The following is a 15,780-nucleotide window of genomic DNA, read 5'->3' as shown; positions in this document are numbered from 1 at the left end:
TTTACAGGGTGTGCGGGCTAAATTTGACACCTGGCCTTTGGGTGTATATTTCAGGGTTGAGTTGACGTATCGAAATGATTGATATGTCAATCGATTGCTAAAAGTTGTGCGAACAAGTGTAAAAAATGTCTAGCTCCGTAAATATGTGGTACCCGTCCGAATTGTACAAGCGCGTAACGTGTGTTATGATGGTTCGTGCCGGCCATACGAATGCCGAAATTCGGAAGGCGGCGATGTGTTCGCTGAACACCGTAAAAACAATACGGTGGCCAATGGGCGGCCGTACGTTTGGCAGCAGGATTGTGCACCATGCCATACGGCCGTAAAAACACGCCAGTGCGCCGCCAATTTCGACCGATACACCAGCACCGACGTTTGGCCACCTAGGTCCCCTGACCTTAATCCTATGGATTACTTTGTGTGGGGCACAGTTGAGCGGGACACCAACAGGGCGTCCTGCAATACCAAAGCGGAGCTGGTGGCCAGAATAAAGGCCGTGTTTACGGCCATCTCCAGAGACATGGTTGTCCGGGCTTGCACGCGGTTCCGCAAGCGGGTGCAGGTGGCCATCGACGCGGAGGGGGGGTTCTTCGGATAAAAGATGAAAGAAGTATTATTGTATTATTGTATAAAAGAAGTATTATTGTATGCACTTTTCTATTACAGCAAAATGACTCACATTATCGATTTATTACTCATTTTATAAGAGTTGTAAGTTCTTTTTAAAAAGGATGAAATGAAGCAATCTTTTGTTAAAAAACTAAGTTTGAAGTTAAGAATGAACTAAAACCTACTTATTACAATTACCACTGCAAGAGGGAATCAGAGTGAATAGAATGAACGAAAGCGATGAAAACATCACATTGATTTTGACCGATTTTCAACCGACACCCCGATAAGACTGGAGCTGCCTGTGAGTAATGCAGCACAAACATATCACAACACATCGATGTAGAAAACGCAGACCTTTACTCACAAGGACGTGCTGGTTGCTTTATGTGCAAATAACACGAAAATGAAGGGAGAATGCCACAATCGAACGTAGTAAAATTTATTTTCTCTTCACGATTGAAAAGAAAGTCAAAGGGTGTTGTAGTCGAAAAAAAAATTCGAAAAGATTCGTACTCGGAAAACTCAAATGTTTCTTTTGCTTTTATACTTTAGCTATAATACTAAGGTGACCTTTACTCCATATAAAGACATGTGCACTCAAACACTGAACTTATTAGGTAAATCTCCACGGAACGATTGTTTGATAGCTAATCTTTCCCGTTCCACCGTCAAAAAAAGATTCGTGAACCGTTTTGCGTTTTCATGACACGATTTTTCTGTGGATTAGAAAATGACGATTTTATGAAAGTATACTCAACAGGCCGGTCTCGTAGTACAGTTGTCAACTCGTACGACTTAACAACATGCCCGTCATGGGTTCAAGCCCCAAATAGACCGTGCCGCCATACGTAGGATTGACTATCCTGCTATGGGGGGAAATCAATTAGTCACTGAAAGCCAAACCCACAAGAGGTAAAGGCAGGCCTTGACCGACAACGGTTGTTGAGCCAAAGAAGAAGAAGAAGATACTCATTAACACTTGTTTTTACCGTATGGAAATCACTAAAAACCGTTACACGAATGTTCTCCCATGCGCAGGGATCCCAAAAATAAGTTTTAGTAACAAAATTCATTGTTTTCCTCGCACCTGTCAAAAGACTACAACCTGCGGTGGATGGCAAAAATGGCACGAATAAGATTCGCCGAACTCTACTCGATTTTCCGTTGCCATGGGAAACGGTGATTTTGACAGGAGTTTTCAAGTAGAAATCGTTTTGTCGAAACGCGGCTATTTGCTGCTTTATTCTTAGTTATTGGGTACAAAAAAGGTTCAACTGTATCCTTAAAATAAGTATAATTCGCCGTGAGAAAAAGTAGAAGTTCTTATGGTAACTAAACTCGGTGATAAGAAATGCGTCGGGTCTACAAAATCCTTTTCCACACCTTTTGCAGGAAGTGTGTTAACCTGAGATTTATGAAAGTCATTTTTTAACATACAAAACTATGAGGGATTTTAATGTAAAATATTTGATTTTAGGGTTTGCACCAGAAAAAGATGAGATTTACCAAGGAAATAGTAACGCTGCTTTTTTCTGGATTCAAACAAAGTAAACAAGTGTTTTTTTATACAAAATGTTATGAAAATCTGGCACATAAATTTAACCGCAGGCTCACTACTCACAACCACTTGGCAACAATATAATAATGCAATATGTAATACGCCATATCTAATAATATCCTCGATCATCGAAAGATTAGACAAATAACTATTGAAATCTACAGTTTATTCTTCCAAACAAAAAGGAATCTGTCGTTATTACCACACGATGTTTTGGATAAGAATAGAACCATAATCAGCCTTTACAGAAGCAGTTTTAGAAACCCCTCGATACTTGGACTTTATCATAACTGTTAGAATTCTGCTATATTAATATCTTTCAATTGCTAACTCAATTAACCGAAGAGTGGCTTTGTGGCTGATAGAGGCATATTCATTAATAATACTTAAAGAGTTTCAAGTGATAATCCTAATTATTGGACAAAGCATACACATGTGTGGAAGTATAAAGAAATCAATGAAGGGAAAAGAGCCGCTATCTAGGCAGCAATAAGCTACTGGCGACTCGAGAGCCATACTGTGCCGATCATTGTACTAGCCTCATCATCTTTATTCAGTATACTGTTCAGATTACCTTATCAACTTGGCTTAAGCTTGGCTCTATGTTTGTCGTTAGTTCATGGACTAGTTTTGACAACAAGGAACTAATTCGCTTTTGAACCCATGATGGGATTTTTGTTTTTGGACCGTTCGACTTCTTGGCCAAGCCAAGGTGCCAGTCTTTTTTTATATTTAAAAAGTTTAGAATATGCCAATACGATTAATTATGTTTTATTAATGTATTAGCTTTTGAAAATTGCTTACCAGTATGGTGACTAACCCAAAATGAAATGTTCCACTTAGCTGACACTAGTTTGATGTACTGAACGGAACTAAAAGTTTCGTTCCAGTTGAAAAAGTTATGCAGGAGTTTCGTAAAACGAGACAATTGTGAGGACAAAGAAAATTCAACAATTTTCATCACGCTAACCCCACAGCAGCTACACATCAATTTCCATAAATATGTAAATGGGGCAAGTGTCGATGCGGATGATTTGTTTATGCATGATTCAAAAACTTTTAATGCATTCTATTACCTTGCTGTATGCTAAGCTCTTTCTCATGTGGGACTACGTTGCATGTAACATCGAAAACGGAATATGCTTAAGATACCTACATGCTTTCAATGGTTTTCAAAGAGCAACGAATAAATAGTTTAAAAATGAGTTTCTGGAAACATTTTCAGAACACTTTGGAGAATTTATTTTTTATAATAACAATCCAACGCTCGACATGATTAAGATATGTAATGTTATATTTTTTATCAATCTTTTTTAGAATCATCTGACAATACACTTATAACATTAGATAAAGTGTGTTGAAATACGTTGTTGTAACATATTCCAAGTTATGCTCAAATTTGATAAACTGATGGTTGGTAGCTTAATGATAAGAAGCTCTATTTCACACATGTGCTCCATGCATAAGACGAATGCAATCAAACTCTGGTGCACCCGTGTTGACATACGACATTATTTATACATGCAAAATTCATCAAACGAATCTTCTCACACCTCTACCACCAAATTGGAGAAGGTAAAAATTGCAATATTTAAAAAAAAACCGTTAAACTACGTGTTTTGGACGGCAACTAACATCAAAATATGCAAATCATATTTCGCTCTTTCGTGTACGTAACTCGTTTCCAATTTGCTACAGGAAATGACGCAACTCATCATCTGGACTCATTTTTTGCACTGTGTACCCCGTGGGCTTGGTTTTGTAAAGGGCAATCGCATACTTTTGCGATAATTTTACCATCATATCTTCATTTTGATGGTCAGAGAAGGTGAGGTTTAATGTTTCTTTCCCCAAACCCGAGCAATGGGTTTCAGCAAACAGAAATTTTCTTTTCCATGAAGCAAGAATACGCCAATTTAAAAAGACAAGTTGACATGTTTCTAGTCATTAAAAATGTGGAATATTGCAACATATGAACATATTTTGTTGCAAAAAATGCAATAAAGGTCCGTACATAAGGACACCTTTTAATTTTGTATTTTTTTATTTGCTTTTTATAATCTGTTTTTGAATATTTATTTAATCATTCAGCTACTTTTCTTACCTTTCTTTGCTTAGCCTAGTTACGGATCAAAATAATATTTCTTTGAAAAAAAAAAATGGACATCCTTTTGGACTCTTAACATTCTCTAATGTTTATTTTATCCTTTGATTGACGGCTGAATAATCATTTATCCTGATGAAATATGTTTAGCATAATCCGACCTGCACTTCTTGCTTCCTGTCAGATGTAGATCATCGAGATATCGAGACGAACGATATATTTATAGCCTGAAAATAATAAATGAAGAGAAATATGAAGTATGAATGAGATAATTATTGGTGTTGATAAAAATTAACGATATATTCGATCTGCCGGTGTTAGATTCTGTGATTCCGGACGGAACAAACACGTAGTTTAAAAAGCATCCTTCACTGATCGAGCCGAAAATTCTCGATCGCTCAAAGGCTCCCGAAAATCGTGGCTATAGTAATCACCGAAGGCCACTTTTTTGTGACAGCCCAAGTGAAGCGATAAATTTGTTTAGCGCCACAATAAAATATAAATTAAGATTGCCTATTAAACGCTTGTCTTCATAAATAAAAATCTATTACTGATGAGGTCGATCATTCTCGAAATCTCGATCTGGGCTAAGTGAAAGATGAAAGGTCACTTTTTCGTCAAAGCCTGCAACAATTGACGGATTTGTAGCATCATCAAGTGTTTATTTAAATTCACATTATTACGACTTTGGTTGTATATTCACCATCAAATATTAGTTTTGTAAAATAAAAAAGCTACTTAAAAACACAATAAAATATTAAAACCTCTTAAACCTTTAAAAACAGTTGTTTAATTTTTCAATAGCTTAGGGCTACAGAAAGAGTTCCGTTGTTATGCTGCCAAAAATCAGGTCTTTTATATTTTCAGCCATGGAGCTGAAATTTCAACCTGTCACTGAGCCAATATTGATCATCCAGGTTGTATCCATTCGACAATAACGCTCCACCATATTGGATTTCCGCATTTGTGTACAAACAAAGATAATTTTTAAAATTGTTTGTTTTATGTTTTATGTATCGATTCGAAATTGTTTTAACCTTTTTTGTGAAAATATTTATGGTTCAGCATCAAGATTCAATCCTTTATGAGCTAACTTGATCGAGCCTGCAACAAATCGGCGTTTGCTATTTATATATTTATTTATACATATTTTACTGGCTGAAATAATGTATCAAGGTTTTTGAAAAAGAACAGCTCGATCCATGTAGAGTAAGTTGGCAGAAAGCCAATGGGAAAATTTTGACGGTGAAATTGAACAATGACTATGTTTAGCGATGAACGTTGCTATGGAGCGAATTTTCTATTGCGATTTAGAACAATTAGAATGTTTTATGGACTCAATCCAAGGATCTTTTCACTGGGTTATAAGCAAAGGGCGTGTGTATTGTACTTTTGTGTGCCGATTCAATGCTTCATTTTACTCTCAGAGGTTAATTGAAAGTTTAAAAGATTTCTCATATCGAGTTGGAACATGTACTGTGCTGTATTATAACTAATAATCTTTTGGTTCCTCCGGCAAGACCGTTGATGCTGCAGGAAATTGGAGCACTAGAAAATATCTAATATAAAATACGTCTACTTTTCCGATTTAGCTATTACCCGTTTGTTTGTAACCACTTTTCCATGAAACTGTTAAAGCGACCTGAAACAGGCAACCTTGCTACGGGCTTTGCATCGACCTGTTCTCTAGCAAGTCTAGCTGGTAATGTGTAACTGATCAATAAACTCTTCCTAGCTACAAATCGATAAAAGTTCGAGTGACATTGTTATATTGCAGCAATGTTAGTGATGATGTTTCCTCTTATTTCTGCAAGCACCATACGGGCAAAGCAATTCTTGAATTCTTGGTGACTCTGTAAGCAATTCTTATTCTCCTGGTTAAGTCTTGCTATTTGACAACTATACCACGAGACCACGCATATTCCTGAAATGCTATAACGCTCCTGGTAAGCCATAAATTTGTTTGATAGCATACATTACTGTACAACAGTCCAGTTATCCTTTGTCGACTAACTCAGTCTTCGAATCATCCTGAATAATATCCCTAGGATAACACATAGGACAGCTAACAAAAGCAGCGCAAATTTTCACAGATTGTCAATACCGGATCAAACTTGTCTCATTCACACCTCTTTGACACGTTGTCTCCTGCCTTTCTCTACGAGCGTCCAAGCGTCCATGCATGCTTCAGGCGGTCGGTCGAGTAATTGATGGTTCCATGATACAGTTTGCTATCGAACCATACTGTCAGATGAGACTAGATAGAGATGAGCAACAACTTCAACGTATCCCGAGGTCATCTCTACGATATATCAAACACATGAATCATTTGGGATGAGTGAATAAGTAAATAGGAAACACACCAAATATCATTGAAACAAACAATTACATCATTCAAGTTAGTGTACTCACCGTTTTCAGAGAAACCAAAAAAATATAATTATTCATGCGATAGTTGTGCTTTTCCTTATCCCTGGAATAACAATTGGAACTAAACGTATCATAAAAAAGAAAACTTTATCTTACATGACATTACTCCTATATTTATAAAACATTAATGAAAGCTAGTATTTTCCTTAGATATGGAGCATTTTTGCCACATATTAAACAATTTTATTTTTCTTTAAAAGCATTTTTTGATATTTTATACACAAATGAACATATTTCGACTAATTTCGATAAAATCGAATGGATTTCTAAGCAAAACCAGATAAGGTTTATTTTGCCCTGTGAATAACTTACACTTGATATTTTGATTATAATCAAGCAAATAAGGTTCGATTCGGTAGCAAAACAAAAATAAAAAAATAAAAAAAATACTTATTTTAATCCACTGTTTAATTATTGGAACAAAGAGAGTTCTTTGATCCTATTTATTGCACAGCACAAAGCCTCCTTTTTTCACTGTGCTATCATTTTGACAATGTTTTGTTTACAATTGGCGTACGATTGCAGTTGCAAGTTCGCTAATTATTTTGCGGAGTTAGAGCTTGAACCAAGAACAAACATTTAATGAAACAGAGTTTCATATTCTCCTGAACACTATTCGATAGAAAAACATTCATTTCAGGACTTATTTTTGTCTATTTCAGTGTATTAAAAAGTGTGCAATAATTGGGTTTAAAGTGTGCAATAATAGTATTTGGAGTTGTTTTAAGTGTGCAATAATTGGATTTTCGAATGGGTTTAAAAATCAGTATTTCTTGCTTTTATTCGTCATTTTCATCCCTAAAATAAAATATACAAACTATTTTTGAAACAATAATTATGTGTGCTATAAACAAATATCAATATAATAATATATATAATATGTTTTTTTTTCATCTCAAACATATGAAATACGTTGGCTTACGTCCTTTAAGTGTACAACAATTGGCAAATCACCCTATGTCTTTTTCAAGAAGAATACTATTTTATTCTCAAAGAAACCCCTACGCATTATATGGTGGGATATGAATTACAGTGTTGTTAATTTACACTGGTTAAAGCAGTACGTAGTAGACGAATATGCAATAAGTTGGAATAATAAGGGGGTTCATAATATTTAAAAAAAACAATAACGTTGTCTCCATTTTTTCACCATTAACGTTCTGGCATATTCCCGAGCAGTTTCAGTCACTTCGACAGCTCGGGATAATATCGAAAGATTCTTGCAAAGCACCACAAACAGTTTACATTACATATTCTACATTACATTACATTACAGTTAACATGCAATATAACTTCATACATCGGCGCTTTCCTCAAAGATCCGAAACACGAATGCTGATGGAATCTTCGTGTTGACAGAAAGTAAAAGGGTCAAACATGACATTCTTTTTTTCTGCACATTTTTTTTTTGCCTTCAAGCAGTGTTCTATCTTACTTGCTTCTTAACACGTTGCGTCAGAGGTTTGAATCAAAAATTTAAAGCTAAACATTATATATATAGATACCTCGGGTTTTTTTTTGCACATCGCAAAACTCGTCTTAGATAAAAGTTTGTCTGGACGCCAGATATCGTGAAAAGCAAAGCAAATACACTGCATGCGGGTCCTGTATTATGGTTGCAAACTTAACATTATCATCTTGACACTCAACTACAAGCTTATCAAAATACCAGATTCCGTAGGCAGGTATTGATACCATTGTGTCGTATGCCACTCTGTAAGAGATATCATGATATATTTGAAGAATTTGAAGAACCAACATTTTTGATACCGTATAAAAAACCACGAGCATCAAACTGAGATATGAAGTACATATTACACAGCTTAAAAAAACAAATACGAAGGAGCAGGAGGAAAAAAGGGATGGAGCAAATTAATTCTTTGAATCTGTCACCCAGTACTATAAATGCTACGTGTCGGCTTCATCTGCGTAGCCTAAAGGTTCAAATTAAAAATCAGTGAAGCCTACCGTTGCAAGTTTTCTCTGAAACACCTGAAACCATATCCTACAGTACCACTATGAATGCAAAAAAAGTTATATACGCAGAGTGTACATCGCACATCAAGTGCGAAATGAAAGCTCGAGGTGATAAAACCACCGGTTGTTGGTAATGGTAGGGATCATCAACACCACCCAGATTATGATATCGGGTGGAATAGTAGGCGGAGGGATAAAAATGAGGAATGTGGGAGTAGAGGTATCTCGACACCTTTGAGGCATCGTTTAATTGCTGCTTAAATAAAGTGATGTAATCTTAAGCAATCAAAATTATGCTTGCATGAACAAAATTTTTCATTTACGATCCGTGATAGCCTTATGCTAGTAAATTAAAGGAAAGTAAATCATGCACAATATTTATATATAGTTTAAACTTTTACAGAATAGAAAAAAAAACTTAAAACTATAAAAAATAGTTTGTAAGATTAACATTGAAAGCAAATTCTTCAAATTTTTCACATGATGTTTTGATTTTTAATGAAATTAAAAACTATTTGATTCTTCCAATGCTACCCATCCATTTTTCGGAAATATTGGGATGATGATAACGCGTGTGAGTGCTGATGGCACTGTAAAGCATATTGTTATGCTGTCCATAGTATTTGATAGGATTGATTTTTAAAAAATGTTCCTTGTGTTCTGATTTTATTTCGTTTAGTTAAGTTTTCCTTTTACATTCACTACATGCCCGTCACGAGTTGTAGCCGCGAATGGACGATGGCACCTTTTCCGCAGAACGGACTATCCTGCTATGGATAATCAATAAGTCACTGATAAACAAGTCCATTAGGGGCACAGGCAGGCCTTGGCCGACAACGGTTGTTGCGCCAAAAAAGTTCGTTTAATGAGTAATTTGAGGGAGTTTTATCCAGTTGGGCCACCGAAATATACACCCAAATCTTTTCGATAACTGAATACTTTAAACCGCGATCACTCAGTGTTCACTCATCACAGAGTTCACTCAGTGTTTACTGAATGTGCTGTGAAGTAAATGCCGTTCGACAAGTCACGCGCCGAGTTTGCGAACAGTGTTTGTGCATAGAAAAGAAAATAAACTGAAAACTTTAATATTTTTTCTTCTCACAGATTTCAGGAAATTTCTTCTTACAGATTTCATCCTTAAAACAGACGCATAGTAAAACGTTACTACTGCCCCGTCTAACGTTCATGTACTGCGATCCTAATCGAACCTCATTATAATTACTCGACTTAGCTGTTTGAGCTACCTATTAGCAAAGTTACTTTTGATTTCCTAAATTATTAAATATTAAATCACAAGAACAATGCAAATAAAAGCAAAATATCAAAACGAAAATAAAACAACATAACAAACAAACCAGATCAGTTTCTTGGATATCACACTTTGTCAGTGCTAAAGACACATGTTTGTAATCTTCTCTTCTTAGCATCATCACTTCTGTAAAACCTGCCTTTACGCATACAACGTTTTCAATTCAGTCTCGAATTTAAATTTTGTTATTCACCGCGTGCAAAATGTTATTCCACATCTATCTGACATTTCATATCCATCATAATAATTTTTAATTTCTTCAGAATGCTCGATTTTACGTTGCCATGAGAGACGGTGATTTTGACAGGAGTTTTAAGCAGAAATCGTTTCGACAAGGCTAAAAGCTACGTTCTCACACGGCATATCCTGCTAGAAATTATCTGTTAAACACACTTTTGCACTGAGGTAGAACAAGTGTAGCAGCCTTGGTCAATATTTTTCAAGCAATCTATGCTAAGCATCACTTGATGGATTACAAACATATTTCCTTGCCATCTTGTGACAAACCGAGGAAAATATCGTGTGTTTTTGTTTTTTGTATCTTTTCGATTGCTCCCAAGCCCAAAGTGTGTGGGTAGGATGCAATTTTTGGGTATGCAATTTTTATAATAAAAACTCATATTTTAGGAATAATTCTGTCAAATTACGGTTAATGTTTTCGACGAAGATTTTATTCTGCGCAAAACTTCTGACTTCACGAAATCGAACTCATTTCATTATATACTGGAATATTGACGGTGAATGCATCGTTTTGATGCTCGCTTAACTTTGTATGCTTTACGAAAATCCTGAACAGCAGAATAAAACGGGGAATTACATAGGAAGATAAGCAATCAACTTACGCTCTAACTTGGCATTTGCCTTGGCCATTGCATTAGCATTTAGGTGCTTGGCACTGAACACACAAACGTAAATGTGCAGCCCTGGTTAACAGAGCTGGATGCACATTCCCATTGGCACCTTATCAGATGGGCAAGAAATATAAGTTTACATTTCCTATTACTGTGGTCCCATTGCGCTGCGACAGCAGCATACATACTGGTCGATATTTGCCCCGTGGTTGTATTAATTTGCCAATAGGCATACACTTACGGCCGGATAAGCATTATCCTGCTGTTCACTTGAGAGAGTGTGTTTCTATTTCGTAAACAAGCACTGTACCAGGACGGTATATGCTGTATGCGTCAAACATTAGATTCTAGATTTGCCTAGCATGTTACAGTTCTACTAAATCCGGTTTGGGGCCAGGATTGTGGTGTAAACTGCCCATTGAGCAACACCACATGACATGATGCTTTGGGCATTTTACACGTGTAGACCTGTCACGTTTTGCAATCCATTTCCTTTCATATTTGAATTGCTACCAAACTACCTACAACAAGTGCCAACAATTGATTTGAGGTAACTATGAAGGATAACAGATGTACAAGTTCTGTAACTAGCTATAATTTCCTGTACACAACAAGCTTATTTTTTCTCTTTGCACGTTGCGGTTTGTTATCAATATGAATACCGCTTTAGACAAAAGTAACTCCGATTGATATCAAGGTTGTACTTTATTTTCAAGATCGCTTGACACAAAATTAGAAATGCAAAATAAGGCAGTTCAAAAGAAGGCTACAACATCAGAACAAGGAAGGTGAGATTCAAGTTTTCCTATTGATATGCATTAAGTAAAGGAGGAAGAAAATCATGTTTTCTCATTTATATGAAATGGGTGAACATTGTTGAAACCCTTGTAATTCTTGACATCCTAAAGTAGCGTCATCTATTTCGTTGCCCAAATACAACGACAGTAAGGTTGTATTCCTTTCAAGCAGGCGAGACTTTACACCCACCAGGTGGGTGGTATCTTTCGAAACTAAACAGAAAATATTCCGAGGAAACTAAATGCTAGTCACGTGCGGCCTTTCTATTAGCTCATTTGGTACAACTTAATTATATTATCTTACGAAGAAAATTTCATTTAACGTGTTACACTTTCCATCCGTCCATAGGTTTGTCACACGCAGGTGAGTATTGGTACGTATTACAAAACATGCGTGCTCTTAGTTTCAAAAAAAGTTTTTATAAGTATTGACACATGCACATATGGAGCTCGTCAAAGCCTAACGAATACATTGTTTCACTAAGTTTAGCGACCCATCCTCGAAAACTGAATATTTGACAACATATCTGGGGATTGCCATAAAGAATACTATTCTTCCTCAAGAAGTAAGTTCGGAGCGATCTTGGAAGGACTTATATGTTCAATCTAGAACAGTATCTATGCGTTGCGCTTCCGTTGCCTCATTCATTTTAGGCTTAGCACAGATACCATTAATTGTCCACTAAGACACTTAGAGTTTGCGCTAGATCTAGGCAATCCCTACTAGAAAGTGTGTAGCTGAAGGCCATGTTACGCAATAAATAAAAGGGAAATGTATTTTGCATACGAGGGCTGACAATAAAGTAAGGTCTCCATTTTTTTGTCATAGAAAATGACATTTATTTACAAAAAGCGATACACCGTTGGAAAGGACAAGGTCTTGGCTACTTTTCTACATAATCGCCATTTTTTTCCAACACCTTGCGCATCCGCACGATTAACTTGTCTATGCCGGCAGAATACCACTCTCCGTTCGCCTCGCGCAGCCAGGCCTCTTTCTGAACCTCCGCGTCACTTTCAAACTTCTTCCCTCCGAGATGTTTTTTCAGGGCGGGGAACATGTGGTGGTCACTTGGGGCCACGTCGGGACTATAGGGAGAGTGATCGATGATGTCCCAGCCAAATTTCTTGAGCAGGTCAAGGGTAACGTTGGCTGTGTGCTTGAACAATCGCATCCGAGACCGACGGTCGGCCACTTCTCTCCTCGTCGTGAATATTAGTGCCCCCGGAATTGAACTCGCGGCTCCACTTACGCACGTTTTTTATGTCCATACACTTTTCCCCGTAAACTTCAACTAGTTGACGATGGATTTCAATAGGTGTCACCTTTTTCGCACTCAAAAAACGTATTACAGAACGCAATTCGCACTTGGACGCTGACGCGAGGGGTACCTCCATCGTTGACGGCTGCTCAACTAAGACTGAGCGGTCGGGGAAGCCTCACCCAACAGCAAAGTGGTAGTGGGGGAACCAAGGAACACGGCGGTGTTGCCAGATTTCGCCTAGCGCGTGATCCGGCGAAGTTGCAGCGTTGGAGACCTTACTTTATTGTCAGCCCTCGTATTTTGCATAAAAAAGAGCTCAAAAATCTTCATTTTTAAAATTTCATAAACTAATCCTCTAAAATAACATTTTAAAACAGTGGTCGGCAAACTTTGCGGCCAAAAGAGCTAAATTATACAAAAATGTTCATAGAATTTTACGCGAAGAGCCAAATTGTTAAACCAAGAGCAAAAATGTGTGAAAGTTCTATGATATCGTAAATATATCATTAAGAGCCGCCATCTCGATTTCAAAGAGCCGCATACGGCTCAAGCGAAGTACTTTGCCGATCGCTGTTCAAAAAATGGCCTGTTGAAAAAAGCTTACAGGTCCATCACACTACGAAGACATATTTTTTCGAAAGATAAGAATTATGACAGACCGATAATTTGAATTTTGTCTTATTCATACGTTACATACGAGGAAGTAGCATTTTTTTATTTTTTATTCTCATTATAATGCTTAATTATTTTCTCTTAAGAGAAAAACTCAGTTAATTATTCGGTATTTTAAACTTGTCTCTAGATGAACATTTATTTTTAGAACTAGTCACATTCCTCCTTGTCAATATCTCCCCGCTGGTGGCCAATTTCAATTTACTCAACGTTTCCAAATTGAGCTGACAAATGCCATTGTTACCTTCGATCCTACCTAATTGACTGGTAAGAACTCGTTTATATTACCTTAACACCCCAAATCAGTGACTTTCCGATAGTGTCTGCTGAAACTGGCATTTGCTCAATTACTCACCCGATTGATTTTGCTTGAACAAAAGTTGTACTTCAAAACGCTGATAGATAGGTTGGTTGAATGGATAGAACTGTGCAACTTGTAATTGATACATTGATACACTTTACCGTAACGTAAACAGATTCTTTGTAATTGATTTAAATAAATAACTTTCGAAAACTATAGAAGTTTGACCACGTATTCTGTGATATTTGCAAACATGAAATTGAAACTCAAAAAGCTCTTTGAATGCTGTGTTGAATAAAACTAGTTTTTAAGCCCGAGAACGGAAAACCAATGCAATGTTTGTTCCTTTCTGAAATAAGTTGGACAAATGTTTAATTAAACATTATCATAATTACAACATCATCTATGGTAACAAATAAGTCCTTATATGTGGGCGAAATTGTGATGTGTGCTTTTTAAATTCCGATGTAATACAATGATTGATGATTCAATGAACCATTATTTGCAGACCCCGCGCAATCATAAAACAAAAAAAAGTTGGTTGGGAATATTCGGTTTAAATATATAATCCAGCAAAAACACGTTAATTAAATACACCGATTTAGCGACTCATTTTAATCGACATAAGCATTCAATGGAAAATTTAACTATGCTCATTTTATATTCTATATTTTATGTTTTTTAATATATTTTAAAAAAATGATATCGGTCATTTATGTCTCATTCATTCTAAGTGCATGTACCAAAGTATTGAAATTAAAATGATTGGTTTGGGAACTAAGGTAAAGTAAGAACACGAAGATGATAAAAACTGGACGACTGCATTACCCGGAACGAGAAAGATAACGCGTGAGTTGTTTAGTATGATTTTGCTACATGCAGTCGACAGACAGTGACAATGTCCAAATCAACGATGATCGACACTGTTGTTAGTTATTGCAATTAGTGAATCTGATAGATTGAGGGTTTTCTGATGTAGTTGTGACGACTAATGAGTTGTATAAAATATAGGCGCACGTGCGTTCATTAATTTTAAAGGGCAAATAAAGAGCCAATTAAAATTTGATAGGAAATTGCGAGACGCTAAAATTAAGCAGGCATTTTCAACAAAAAGTAAATAAACCAGATGATTTGTGAAAAGTAAAGAAAATGAAATGTCAATTTTATCTGTTTTAATTATTAGTAAAAATATTAGTAAAATGAGTAATAATTATTCATTTTTGATAAACGCTAAATTATGACACCACAATTTACTCGGTCCATGAAGTCCAAAAAAAACGTGATATACAGGTAATCCCCGATACGCGCTATTAATGCGGGCTGGAGATAACCGCGGTTCGGAGCAAATTTGATAGTAATTTTGCTTGAAGTCGTAGGTTATAGTTTCAAATATAATTATTTGATCTGATTTCAACTGAAGAATACAATTTTGTACTTTTTAAAATGATTTTTGAAATTCAATTAAAAGTGAAATTGTTTTATATTTGACAATTGATGTGTCAAATCAGTGTAATTTATTCAAAGAACAGTCAAATTAAGAATATCGCGTATAATGAAAGTACGTATTTCTAGAATGGCATATTCCGGGGAATTCCTGCATAATGATATCATTTTATGACTGTGTCCTTAAGTGTTTGAAGAAAACTGGAAACCATCCAAGCTAAATTGGAATACACATTATTGCTTGCCTTTCGTATGAACACATTGTAAAAGCAACCATACCATGCGAGCTGTGCAGATCGATTGATCAATAGTTCAATGGTTATGTATCATGCTAGCAAAACGTTTTACCATTTCATTTCCCCAGAGTTTAATTAGATGTCTAACCGTATTTACACGGGTTGTCGTCACTCGGTTTTGTGTTCTAGGTCTGTTCGAGACTCGCCAGCATGGGGATATGT

This window comes from Anopheles gambiae, chromosome 2 (assembly GCF_943734735.2).
Source record: "Anopheles gambiae chromosome 2, idAnoGambNW_F1_1, whole genome shotgun sequence".
NCBI classification, from domain to species: domain Eukaryota; kingdom Metazoa; phylum Arthropoda; class Insecta; order Diptera; family Culicidae; genus Anopheles; species Anopheles gambiae.
This window is presented reverse-complemented; position numbering follows the sequence as displayed.